At 37.2% G+C, this 11,558-nt stretch overlaps 1 long non-coding RNA gene across 2 annotated transcripts in view; it reads right to left on the bottom strand.

Moving 5' to 3' along the window:
• Nucleotides 1-1,534: 1,534 nt before the first annotated feature.
• Nucleotides 1,535-11,558, bottom strand: part of LOC115490690 (uncharacterized) — a 30,122-nt gene continuing 20,098 nt past the window's right edge. The window contains exons 2-3 of one of the 2 annotated variants that reach the window (XR_012052394.1): nt 6,618-7,888; nt 1,535-6,046 (exon numbers count right to left, since the gene is read on the bottom strand). This is a non-coding gene — a long non-coding RNA (uncharacterized lncRNA). The remainder of the gene's footprint in view (nt 6,047-6,617; nt 7,889-11,558) is intronic. The other variant, XR_003956712.4, reaches the window with a different exon arrangement.

Raw genomic sequence — 11,558 nt, 5'->3', positions numbered from 1 at the left:
TAGCCAGCACTGCCCCAGTGTTTCAGCATTTCCTGTCCCTCTGTATCCTGCATTGAGAGGTAAGGCAACCTTGTCATGTCAACACGTATTGCCACCAGGGAATGTAGAATAAAGTACTGAAAAGGAGATTAACTTGGAAGAGAGCTGGCTGAATCTCTAAGTACAGGGAATCACTAATGCCTGTGTACAAACCAACTTCATTCTTAGTGGCCAAATTCTGGTCTGATTTACACCTGTGTGGATCCAGATAAACTCTGTGAAAGTGAAAGGAGGTCCTGTGGAACTGCATCACAATAAAGCAGAAACAGAATATACTCCTTTGTTTAAATCCATCATGGCTTCAGGACAAAGAACTTGGGAAGACCATTTTTTTAGGCTTATGAACTAATAAAAGAATTTTAAAAAATCAAAGGCTAAAAGAGCAAAAGAGAAAATCAGAATAATAAAGTTTTCATTCTGTATAATGAAAACTTTGTATTTATTTGTATTTGTTTCCAGCTGGAAACAAATTTTTCTTTATAACAGGTAAAAAACACATTAAACTCATTTGTTTGAGAGGCTGTTTCCCCAGATTCTGCATGGCAAGAACCATGATGAACTGAGAGCTACCCACTGGAAATGACACTTTGCATCACCAAATTCATAAAGTATCACCTTGTTTTTTTCTATGTACAACACAGTACCAGCTTTCACTACTTGTTTCATCATACTTCTAGTGGGACAGAAGACCAAAGAACAGAATGCCAGGCCTGGTATAATATTTTTAGGATAGAAGGACGTGGGGAACAAAGGTCGTTGCTACTGGAAAAGATCAACCTACTTCACAGAAGCAAGACAGAACAGGGAGAACTGGAAACCAGCAGCTTTGTCTCTGGCTCCCATGCTGCACACATTGATGCTGCCTAAAAATTGTCAGTGACTGGAAGTCCCCGCTGATATCAGGATGTGAAGAGAGAGATGTCACCATTTTTCCAGGGGCATAAAATGAGAAAGCTAAATCCGGACTAGTGGAGAGATTCTCCTGAGCAGGAGGAGGAAAGCAACTGCAGTGTTTCAGAGGGATCATATGTTTCTGTGAATTCAAGCTGTGAGAGTACAGCAGAATGACCTGCTCAGTCACAAAATCTCCCCCAAAATCCCTGGCTGTTAGACAGAGCTGACAGATCTCAGCTTTCCTGCAGAAACTAGCCAGATGCTGTAGTCTCTCATATGCCTAGCTGTGTCAGGCAGAACAGGGTATGTAATCCATGAGCCAGGAAAAATTTTGCAGTGTCTTCCTCTGCCCCACTTGTCTTGGTTTCCAGGGACTGAAATAGCTTCTTGTGAATAGAAACAAGTACAATCCTGAGACACAGGACATAACCACAAGAATTTGATGCTCACAGTTTAATTGCAATGCCAGTTCTCTTTCTGCTCCCAAAATTTAGACATAATCAGCTCTGGAGAAGTCACGTCTATTCAGCTTAGCTCTCTGCCCCTCCACAGCAGAGTAGTGCCTTCCTTGATGTCCCAGAGGAGAGCAGTTCCAGGAGCACTCTATCCCTGGGAACAAGGCCAGGTACCTGTTGGTAGAGTCCTGGATAGGCCGGTCAAACACACGTCAGAGGCTGGGCTGTAGCAGGAGAGCAAGAAGCAATTGCAGCTCTAATCCTTTTACCAGTGTACTCAGGGCCCTTCAGAAGGCCAAAGGAGCAGGAGAGACTACAGGACTCAGCAGTAATGGCACTGACTTCTGGCCACCCTCTGTCACCTGCCATGGGCAGCTTCTCCTCTGTTCAATCACTGCAGTACAGACCAAACTAGCCCACAAAATTACTATGTTCAGAGGAGCTTCGGCTACCAAAGTGATTGGCTTTCCATAAAACAGTCCCAGTCAAAATATTTGAAATTAACACAAAAGATAGACAACAAAATATTCCTGTTCCAGAGGATCCAATGAGGGAGTAAACTTCCAAAGAAGATGGAGCAAATTTCCTAAAGACACCTTTCAAAACATCCTGTCCAAAAAACAACTACGCTGTCACAACAAAAGTCTCTGCCCAATCCCATGGGAGAATGGCTAAGGGACCCTGTAAAATCTGCTTCTGGAGAAAGCAAGTGTTCCGATCTGATGCAGTGTACAGACTTCTATAGATTCCTGAACAGTTTTGAAAAGAATTAGTTTAAATTTAACTAAGAAAAAGACACACAACATATATTTCTTGAGCCCTCTTACCAATTTTCTTGCTTTAGTCATTCAAGGCTCAGCAGGGTTGCTAACCAATTTACTTCATATTGCCAGCAGTTTCAGGATTTCAGCATCACTAGCAAATGCCAAGACTTTCATGGTATCTGTGATATTTGAAATAGAGCTTTAATTATGAACATTTGTTTATAGAGTGCTTTCACTCCAAACTCCCAAAACACTGACCACCACAGAAATCCCTGCTCTGGTACTAACAGGAATCCCTTCACTGGTCCCTGGATTATGAAAACCTCTGGCAAAGCAGCAGCAGCTCTTCATACAGGAGCTCTGTACTACAGTCAAAGACAAGAAAGGAATAATAATGTATCTAACTAAATGACATGTAAAAGTCAGCTAGACAAAATATAGTTACCCACATAGAATTTGGACAGAGCACTCATGTTAACACCCTAGCTCCTGGCCAAAATGCCAATGCACTTCTGGAAGTTAAGACTAGCCAAAAACTTGGTTTTACAGCTCATCCAAAAGTCCATAATGTTTGCATTAACTAATGCATTATAGAATAATTACCATTTTAGTGACAAGTTGCAGCTCTTCATATTATGATTTTTGGTTTTGTTTTTTGTTTTTTTTTTTTTGTGGTGGCGGTGGTAATGGTGCCTGACTTAAAATGACCTGTCATTCATTGCTATTGGCTTTTCCAATTCTGAGTGGTTTTAGTCCACTTAAAGTCTTGCAGGCAGTCTTTCTTTTCTGTGTCTCTTGCTGATAAGCATTTATACAGACATACAGATCAGGTAATTTTTCAGAGAGAAACTCTGAGATTTAAGGGAAATGCAGATTTTGCACTATTCTGCAAAAGTTCACTGCAGTTCAAGGAGATTCTGTGTGACCTGCTCATAGCAGATTTTAGCAAGTTTCTTTCTTTCTTCTTTCTTTCTTTCTTTCTTTCTTTCTTTCTTTCTTTCTTTCTTTCTTTCTTTCTTTCTTTCTTTCTTTCTTTCTTTCTTTCTTTCTTTCTTTCTTTCTTTCTTTCTTTCTTTCTTTCTTTCTTTCCTTCTTTCTTTCTTTCTTTCTTTCCTTCTTCTTTGTGTGTGTGTTGTTATGAGGCAAGTAATGAAAAAAATATGTGAGCAGCAAAATTTATTAGAATCTATTGAGCACCAGGGGAGACTAATTATAAAGCTCCAATACAAGACTGACACCACCTGGCTACTACAAGAGTTTGCAGGACTTACAGCGTTTGTGTGAAATACTCCTTTTACACCTGGAAAACTACAGTATTTTGAGATCCAGTTCCAAGTGGCAATCCCCAGTGAACAGTCAGCACCACCTGTGTGCACGCTATGGAAGCTGAAAAAGCAGAGGGCTTCTCAGCAGCAGACACCCTCCTGCTGCTCCTCCATCACTGCTCTCAGAGCAGGTGCAGGTATTTTATCAGCATAGCTCTGCAATGTTGCCAACTGAAGCTGTCCTCTAATGTAAGCAGTTTCTAGTAAAGAAATTGATTTAGCTTTTTTTATATCTGCAGGGTGAACCTCTAGCTTTTGTAGTATCTTCCCAGAGCACACAAGAAAATGAGGTGAGAAGTCAGAGTGTTCTTAGAGAAACTGCAATGTTTCCCCCGTAAATCACCAGAGGCTTAAGCTGATGCACTTGAACAATGTACCAAAGTCAATGAAATTGTTCATGCTCTTAAACTGAAATGACAGGATAAGCATCTCTGAACAACAGCTTGAAAAACAAATTTAACTTAATACAACCTATTATTTACCCAATTTCTGTACTGAGCTTGGATTCACAACCTATGAACTTCATTCCCTCTATCAGGAAAGAAAAATAAGATAATGATGAAAATTACACTGCAGTTGAATATGAGATGACAAAAAGTAATTTCTCACTTCTCTAACTGCTTTTCCCCAGATACTTGCAGCTGACTTATTTGCATTTATTTGGAGCAGAATTGCTTTTTCTTTGCACTTTCCCAGAAAGGAGTAACACTGGCTTCTTTCTTGAGCCCAGTGAGTCAGAATGAGTCAGACTACAAGGCGAGAGAAGGGTCCCTGGCACAGAACTCCCTGCAGAGGGTTTGAGGAAGAAAGGAGTTTCAAACCATACATGGAGCTCCCTTCGTGGAGCTTTTGCCAGGATGCCCCAACTGTAGCACATTTCCCCAGTCAGATCAGAGCAAGGGGAAATGGAATTAAGTCCTTGCTGACTGATAAGGTGAACAATTGCACTTTTGAGGAAGGAGTAGAGTCATGCAATAAATAAAGAATATGATCCAAAGAAATCATCATTGCAACTATACAGAGAAGCACTTCGAAGATATTACAAGCAGATGGAGAAATAGGATTTTCAAAAGTATGATGTTTCCTTAATAAGAATTCCATCTGGGATTTAAAGTTTCCAGCTTTTTCTAGTTTCCATAGAAAACTATTTGTGTATCTTAACATAATATAGATTATTACCGTGGGTCCACCAAATTTACTAAAGGAGTGTTCAAACTCTACCCAGAAAAGGAATTTTCATTCTTCACATTGCGTGTTAAATTCTAATTTGTGTGTTCAAATCAAAAAGAGATTAATTTTTTTTTCCTTCCTTGCAATCCTGAAAACCACATACAAGGGTAAATAAGTAGGAAAGAATTGTGAAATCTCAAATATACTTCCCTTCCTAATAAATGGTCTAGCTTCCCAAATATGTCTTGGAAAACAGCCATCACCAGAAATACAAGCCAAAGCTATGTGAATATCTGTTTGTATCATTTGGTTGCCAAAAAAGTGATCAAATAATGAAATAAAAACTATTTTGACCTAAAATGAACTTTTGCTAATTCCTTGGAAGAAACTAGACAAATCAGTGAAAATTATGTGAGGACAACAAACAAAAAACTCCCTTTTTTTAAGCTTTATGTTTTCTTCATATACTGAACCTATTACAAATGTTTGCATTTGTTAGTATAGGATTTTTTTCTGAAAATGAGGTAACTATTTTTAATTAGGTTACCAGATTAAATATAAATGCTTCTCCCAGTGTTTGCTGTTCTGTGTCCTGTCCTTAAGAGACTTCAGTGCTTCTGACCGTGCTCCATTATTAACATTTCAGCAGCTCTGAGATGGAGTCAAATGCTGCTGTGGGGAGCTGCTATTCTGCACTTTGTTGGCGAGCACTGGGCTGGCCTGGACTCTGCTAGGGAAGAACCTCTTTTGATACAAAAAGTGTCTGGGAGTTCCTTGCTGCATTTATGTGCTATTTTCTACCTTGTATCAAAATGGGCAGTGACAATTTATTAAAAATTCACACGAGCATTTCCATGGGTTCACACTCTGTTCTTATCACAGATGGACCCAAATTGCAAAATCTGGATCCTGAATTAAATATTCTTTTGCTTTGGTGTGCCAGATGCAAGGTCTTGCCTTCATTAAGGTAAAAAAAAAAAAAAAAAAAAAAAAAAAAAAAAAAAAAAGCAAAAGGTGTGTTCTTATTTTGAATTAGTTAACTAAAGGTTAAATCCTAGCAAAGGCAAAGAAACTCTGATTTATTTGGCTTGTCTACAGTCATCAGCTCAATGTGTAACTTATTTGAAGCCTATAAACTGCCTTGACTTCAATGAAGTATTGCTGTGCATCAGTTGTTCTGAGTTATGAGCTCCTATTATCTATCTTTAGTGAGGAATACACCCAAGTACCTGAGCAAGGCCTAGTTCCAGCCTGAAAAACACCAGAAACACTAAAGCACTGGATGTTAAGATATTTATCATTTGGTTGTGCTGCACATTGTCAGAGGCAGCAGTGAGGCAGGATCCCAGGATGAGAGACATCACTCAGATCTTCAGTGCCATGGGAGAGCAAAGGAATTCTGCAGAAGACATAAGGATTTTGCTGCTTTGCAGGAATGATAGAAAAGCACCATGTTTTGCTTATGCTGGTTTGTGACCAGGACCACCAATAATAGCATTTTTCACACTCTTATTTTTGGCTGGTCTGTGTGTTGTAACACAAGGAAGAGAAAATGAGGACCAGTCAAAATTTAGCATAATTTAGATGATTATGATGAAAACAATTAAATTTTGACATGCACTTAACAGTTCTTCTGCACCCAGCAATGCTTGAAACAAGATGAACATGTTTTGCAGTAATGCCAGATCCCATAATATCACCCAAGATCAGTAATGAGAAGGGCTGCTCTCTCTGAAGATTACTGCAATCACATCTTTCCACGGAAGGTTTAATGTTCAGCAGTCTGTTAGGAAGAAATGTGTTTTAAAACAGAGTTGGAAATAGAAAAGATAATTATGACACAATTATGCAGAAAGAGAATGGCACAGAAGACTTCATAGAGAGCAGTCTGGGAGAAGTCAAAACAAACAAACAAACAAAAAAAAAAGAAGCCTTTTTTTCTGTGTTACACCCAGCTTCTTAACAGATACCTCAGTGGGACTGCTAGAGCTGCTTCTCTCTATTGGTGTATCTTCAGTCACGTTAAAAGATCCTTCTGTCACATTCTGAACCTTCCAGAGGGTAAAATACATAATGCTGTGTACAGCTAAAACTCAGTGCTTCACAAATATTGCAGCCAAGGCCAAAATTTTTGGATTGCAGTGTCAGCTTTAGGATAGTACTTTGTAGAACCAAAGTTATCTCTTTCCACTTCACAAGCATTTTTTAATTTGTTATGCTTTTTTGTATGCCTTTTGAAGTCCAGAAAATCTTACAGCACAGCATGCTGTATCACCAGACAATTTTTCCTTTAGAATTTTCTTTAGATATTTCCTAGAAGATTGTCATCATGAAATTTGTACTATTCTATGATTTATGCTTTTTCCCTGTGCCAAATATATACATACTAATATACTACAATATATGCTCTTAGTATCACCCAGCAGAAACACACAATCTATTAAATGTCTACTAAGTTTACCACATGAGATCATGTAATTTATGTTTAAGTGACTTCAATCCTCCAAATTCATTTAAAACCCAAAGAGCCAGCATAAGTCCAGAAGCAATCAGAAGGAAGCCAAGACCTACAGGAGATCGATATAAAATTTTAAATTTAGAGTCTCTGAATCCAAACTGCTGACAAAGATTGCAAGCTTAAAAAAAAAAAAAAAATAAAAACAAACCATAAGCCAGTTAATGGTTTTTCTAAGTAAACATCCAACATATTTTTTATCATGCAATGAAGCTTTTTGATCTATGTAATCTTTGCTCTTTTCCAGCTTCTATCTGTCAGTGGAAATATAATCTTTTATATACAAACAGATTAATGTTCTCAAAAGAAAAAAAAAGGCAAAGGAATGCAATATAGCTATCACTTTTTAGAAACACAGTTAACTAAACATTGAACATTTGACATTGGGTAGTGTGAAGATAGACTTTATGTCAGAACACCTTTTCCATGTTTTTATTTTTAAGCAGTGACTAACTATAGAAGCAGCACTGCATATATGCTACAATAAATAATGTGGTGACAGCTTTTCCACTACAAATTTCTGTTTTCAGGGGTTTGTAACTCATCTGCGGAAGACCATTCCAGGAAAAAAAAAAGAAAATCTTTTTGAAGTGCAAAGATCAAAGATCACATTAAACTACATGTTTAAAAGAAAATGGTACCTTTTTTCTTCATCACAGCAAGCCAGAAGTTCAAAACAGCAGCAAAAGGATAAATGGATCTGGTCTGCTTTATTTTGACTTCACGCTGGAAGAAGGGAGAGAATTTATATGTTTAATAGTAAACATCAATACTAGAACAACATTACACTGATTTTGAGGCAGCATGGAGGCTGGCATTCACTATCACAATTTAAATTACTTCAATTCATTGCAAGACAAGAATATGTCCTAAGAGTTTCAGAAACAATAATTTTAATTTAGATTTGGGGTAACCCTTGATTTCATAATAGCAATGATTTTGCCCCCAGCAGACTGTACACAGCAAAAATTCAGTTTTATCAAGGGAATGTTTATGTAATAGGGAAAAATAAAGTGAAGGTTTATTTAAGTGTTGAGAAGAATGAAAATACTAAATCAAGCAGAAAATTAAAAAAAAAAAAAATACCTGAATCTTTTCACAAAAAGCAAAAGAACCCTTCTAAAGCAAAAGAACCCTTATATGTGTTGGTATTTCCATAGAAGTATGTACTTTTGCAAGGTAAAACCGAAATACAAAGATAGCTTGAAAACAAAATCAGACAGGCATAAATACCAGAGAGACAAGCTATCAAAGAGAGTTCTCTGGCACTAAAAAAGCAACATCAACCCATCACAGTGTGCTATTTAGTCATTAATTTTTTTTCCTATTTACTTTTTAAATATGTGCAGTAGTTTTGATGTTACATGATATATATAAAATAATAGATTATAAATCATTAAACCTGATGATAGTTTTTTCACTTAGCATTTATGTTTTATTGGTGTGATGGAATTTTTTTTGCAGTCTGTCTCCAATTATAGGAAGATTTTTTTTTTCCTGTCATTTATTTGACTTCATTCACCACTTCTCAACATATGACCTATTTAGGATGTGATATAACTAAAATTTTGTGTGAAACCATGCCAGTTCTTCCATTTTAGGGCCAACTAAGGAATGTATCCCCTTTAAGTAAGTGTTTAAATCTCCTTTGGTTAAATATCATAATTAAAATAAGTCCAAGAAGACCATCTCTGTGGAGGCAAAAGTGATGCTGCTTGTAGGAGAGAGCTTGGGCAGGTTATAGGAGACAGCTCCAGTGATGGAATTCTTTCAGGGTGGGCATCATCACTGGGCTTTTCAGAAGAAACTGAGGAATCTTGCACATCAATTTTCCGTGAGTACAAGCTGATTCTGTGTCTCTTCTTCTAGAGTGCATCACTTTAGACATTATTTAATTAGATATTATTTATTAATATGTTGACTTTAGACATTATATATTTGGTTCTTGTTAGTATTCATTTCTAATCTATGATCAGAAAAACATAAAACCATTTAAGTATTTTTAAAAATTTATGTTAGATCTAGTAAATCCTTGGGTGGAAAATCCATATTTTATTTTGGCTGTTTCTTGCTCTGTCTCTCTGGCTGATAAATTTATGAAATATATTTCATAAATTATATATATGAAATTATATATAAATTATATATAAATTCATATATGAAATATAAAAACTCTGCATCCCACCAGTATTTTATAAGTACAAAAGACATCCACCCTCCAGATGCACACAATCCAAACCCTAACACATCACTTCCCTGCCAAAGATATATGCACTCCTTGGGAATCACAAGCAGAACCTAGAACAAATCTAAACAATTCACTTGAATGATAATGATACTAATAATAAATATATGCAGTTTGTAACTTCTCGTGTTCAACAGAAAAGGTCAGATTACCTAGTCTGTACTCTGACATATTACAGGTAATTACATTTTATCAACTTACACTTCTCAGGTGTTTAAATATCTAAATTTAGGACTCTAAAAGAAATGCTCAAATGCCCTGAGTTGAACTAAACTATTTATCACATGAAGTCTTCTACTCTCTCCTTATCCCAAAGGTTCCTGCTCCTGTAGCCAGGCAAAGGGGTAATTGTTACAGCCTGCATCCTATTGCTCCATCTTTAAACCAGCAAAAGAGAAAGAGGAGGTAGGAATACGCAGCTGAATGTATTACTACCTCCAAAACCAGAAACTAGATCCAAATCTGAGCTCATCTTTCCAGCTCTTGGGTGAAAATGCTCTGAAGCTCATTAGTGATCCTGTTTACAACAGGGGAAATCAAAGTCCACAGTGTCCAAGGCCCTTTATGTGATACAATACTGAAATTATTTCTATTGCTAATCTTGTTGTTACTCTCTGCATTTCCTGTGTGTACAATGTGATTTCAAATACAATTCAAATGTAAATAGCAGACTCTTTTATCCCTGGAGTCAAGCTATTCTCCCAAAATACTGCAGAGGTCAGTAGGAGAATTTGCACCAAGAATAGTTTTTGGTCTTTCAACTGTTTTTGACACCTCAAACATACACAATTTTTTTCATGTGGGGCATGTGAACCATCTTCAAGAGAAAATGGTCACAAAAGGCCACTGAAGGAAGTCCTCCACTGGTATGTGCCTTCCCATGACAGGAGTAGTGCTGTCTCTGCTGCCTGTCTTCCTTCAGCTGCCTGACTTTTGACAGGTGATGTTCTGGGAGTAAGATCTGAAAGGTGTCAAATGGGAGGTAACATACCTCAGTAGATCTCTTTATTCTAATTTCATATGGAAACTTTTCTTCAACAGGTGCCCATTAAAGAATCCTGTTTTAACTTACACTGGGATCAGGTATCCTGAAATCAGTGACCTGTCAATCCCTGCAGCACAACAGACTTTTTGTGTAAAGCCATGACACAGCACATGTGTCAAACTGGGTAATCACTGTCTAATGCCGAGTTTCCATACATGAATCAGGGACCCAGATACCTTGGGGTTTGCTCATGGCTAGGTGTCAATACCATCTTCTCTTTGCTTCATCTAAGACAGGTTCTTGAAGAAAACTTTCTATGAAAAGCCACCAGAAAGATATTCCTGTGAGAAGGTTGGGTGAGGTAAACTCCTGATGTCATGGCAACAGGCTAGTGAAGTTTTATGCTATTTTTGCTTTATTTCAGGACACATGTTAATGCAAAAGAGGATTTGGTCCCACTGATTAACACTGTCTGATTTTTGTTGAGTCGCCTCACAATAAAACTACTGATTTCTACTGGGTTAGTAGAAAAATAAAAGATGAAGCAAAGTTCCCATAAAAGTCATTTAGATTAGCCCTGTGACCGAGGGTGGTGCACAGAGATTACAGTAATTCAACTAAAATGTCTTGAACCTACTTAGTTAAAATCCATGACATTTCCATATCCTTAGAGAAATTTATTTGACTGGATGTATATTCATTTTAGGCACTGGCACAGATTGATAAATTTTTACAAAAGGGAGTGAGTCCCAGATTATCCAAATGAATTTACAAATTGAAAAACTCTATTATCACACTGGGACTGAAATTTACAAATTTCTTTTCCTCTTCTATTAACTGAAATGATCACATTAAAGTTACTGAAATTTAAGTAATGTATCCCTGATTACTGTAGGGAAAACAAACAGCTTCTATATTCACTGTGCCAAAGAGCAGAAGTATGGTGAGGCCATTTCTAAAATATTTCTCATAAATTACCACACAACTTTCTCACAAATCCAGAAATTATTTCTCTTATCCACCCAGGATTATTTTGGCATTAGGTCAGAGATTAACTCAAGCACTTCAAAAGTAAAAAGCTGGAAGAGGAGGGAAATGTCTGGAAAAGTAAATCTGGTTGACTCCTGCTAAATTTCTGGAATGTCAACTATTGTTACAGTTGTACT

Source organism: Taeniopygia guttata, chromosome 1A, assembly GCF_048771995.1.
Source record: "Taeniopygia guttata chromosome 1A, bTaeGut7.mat, whole genome shotgun sequence".
In the NCBI taxonomy this organism is placed as follows: Eukaryota; Metazoa; Chordata; class Aves; order Passeriformes; family Estrildidae; genus Taeniopygia; species Taeniopygia guttata.
This window is presented reverse-complemented; position numbering and strand designations above follow the sequence as displayed.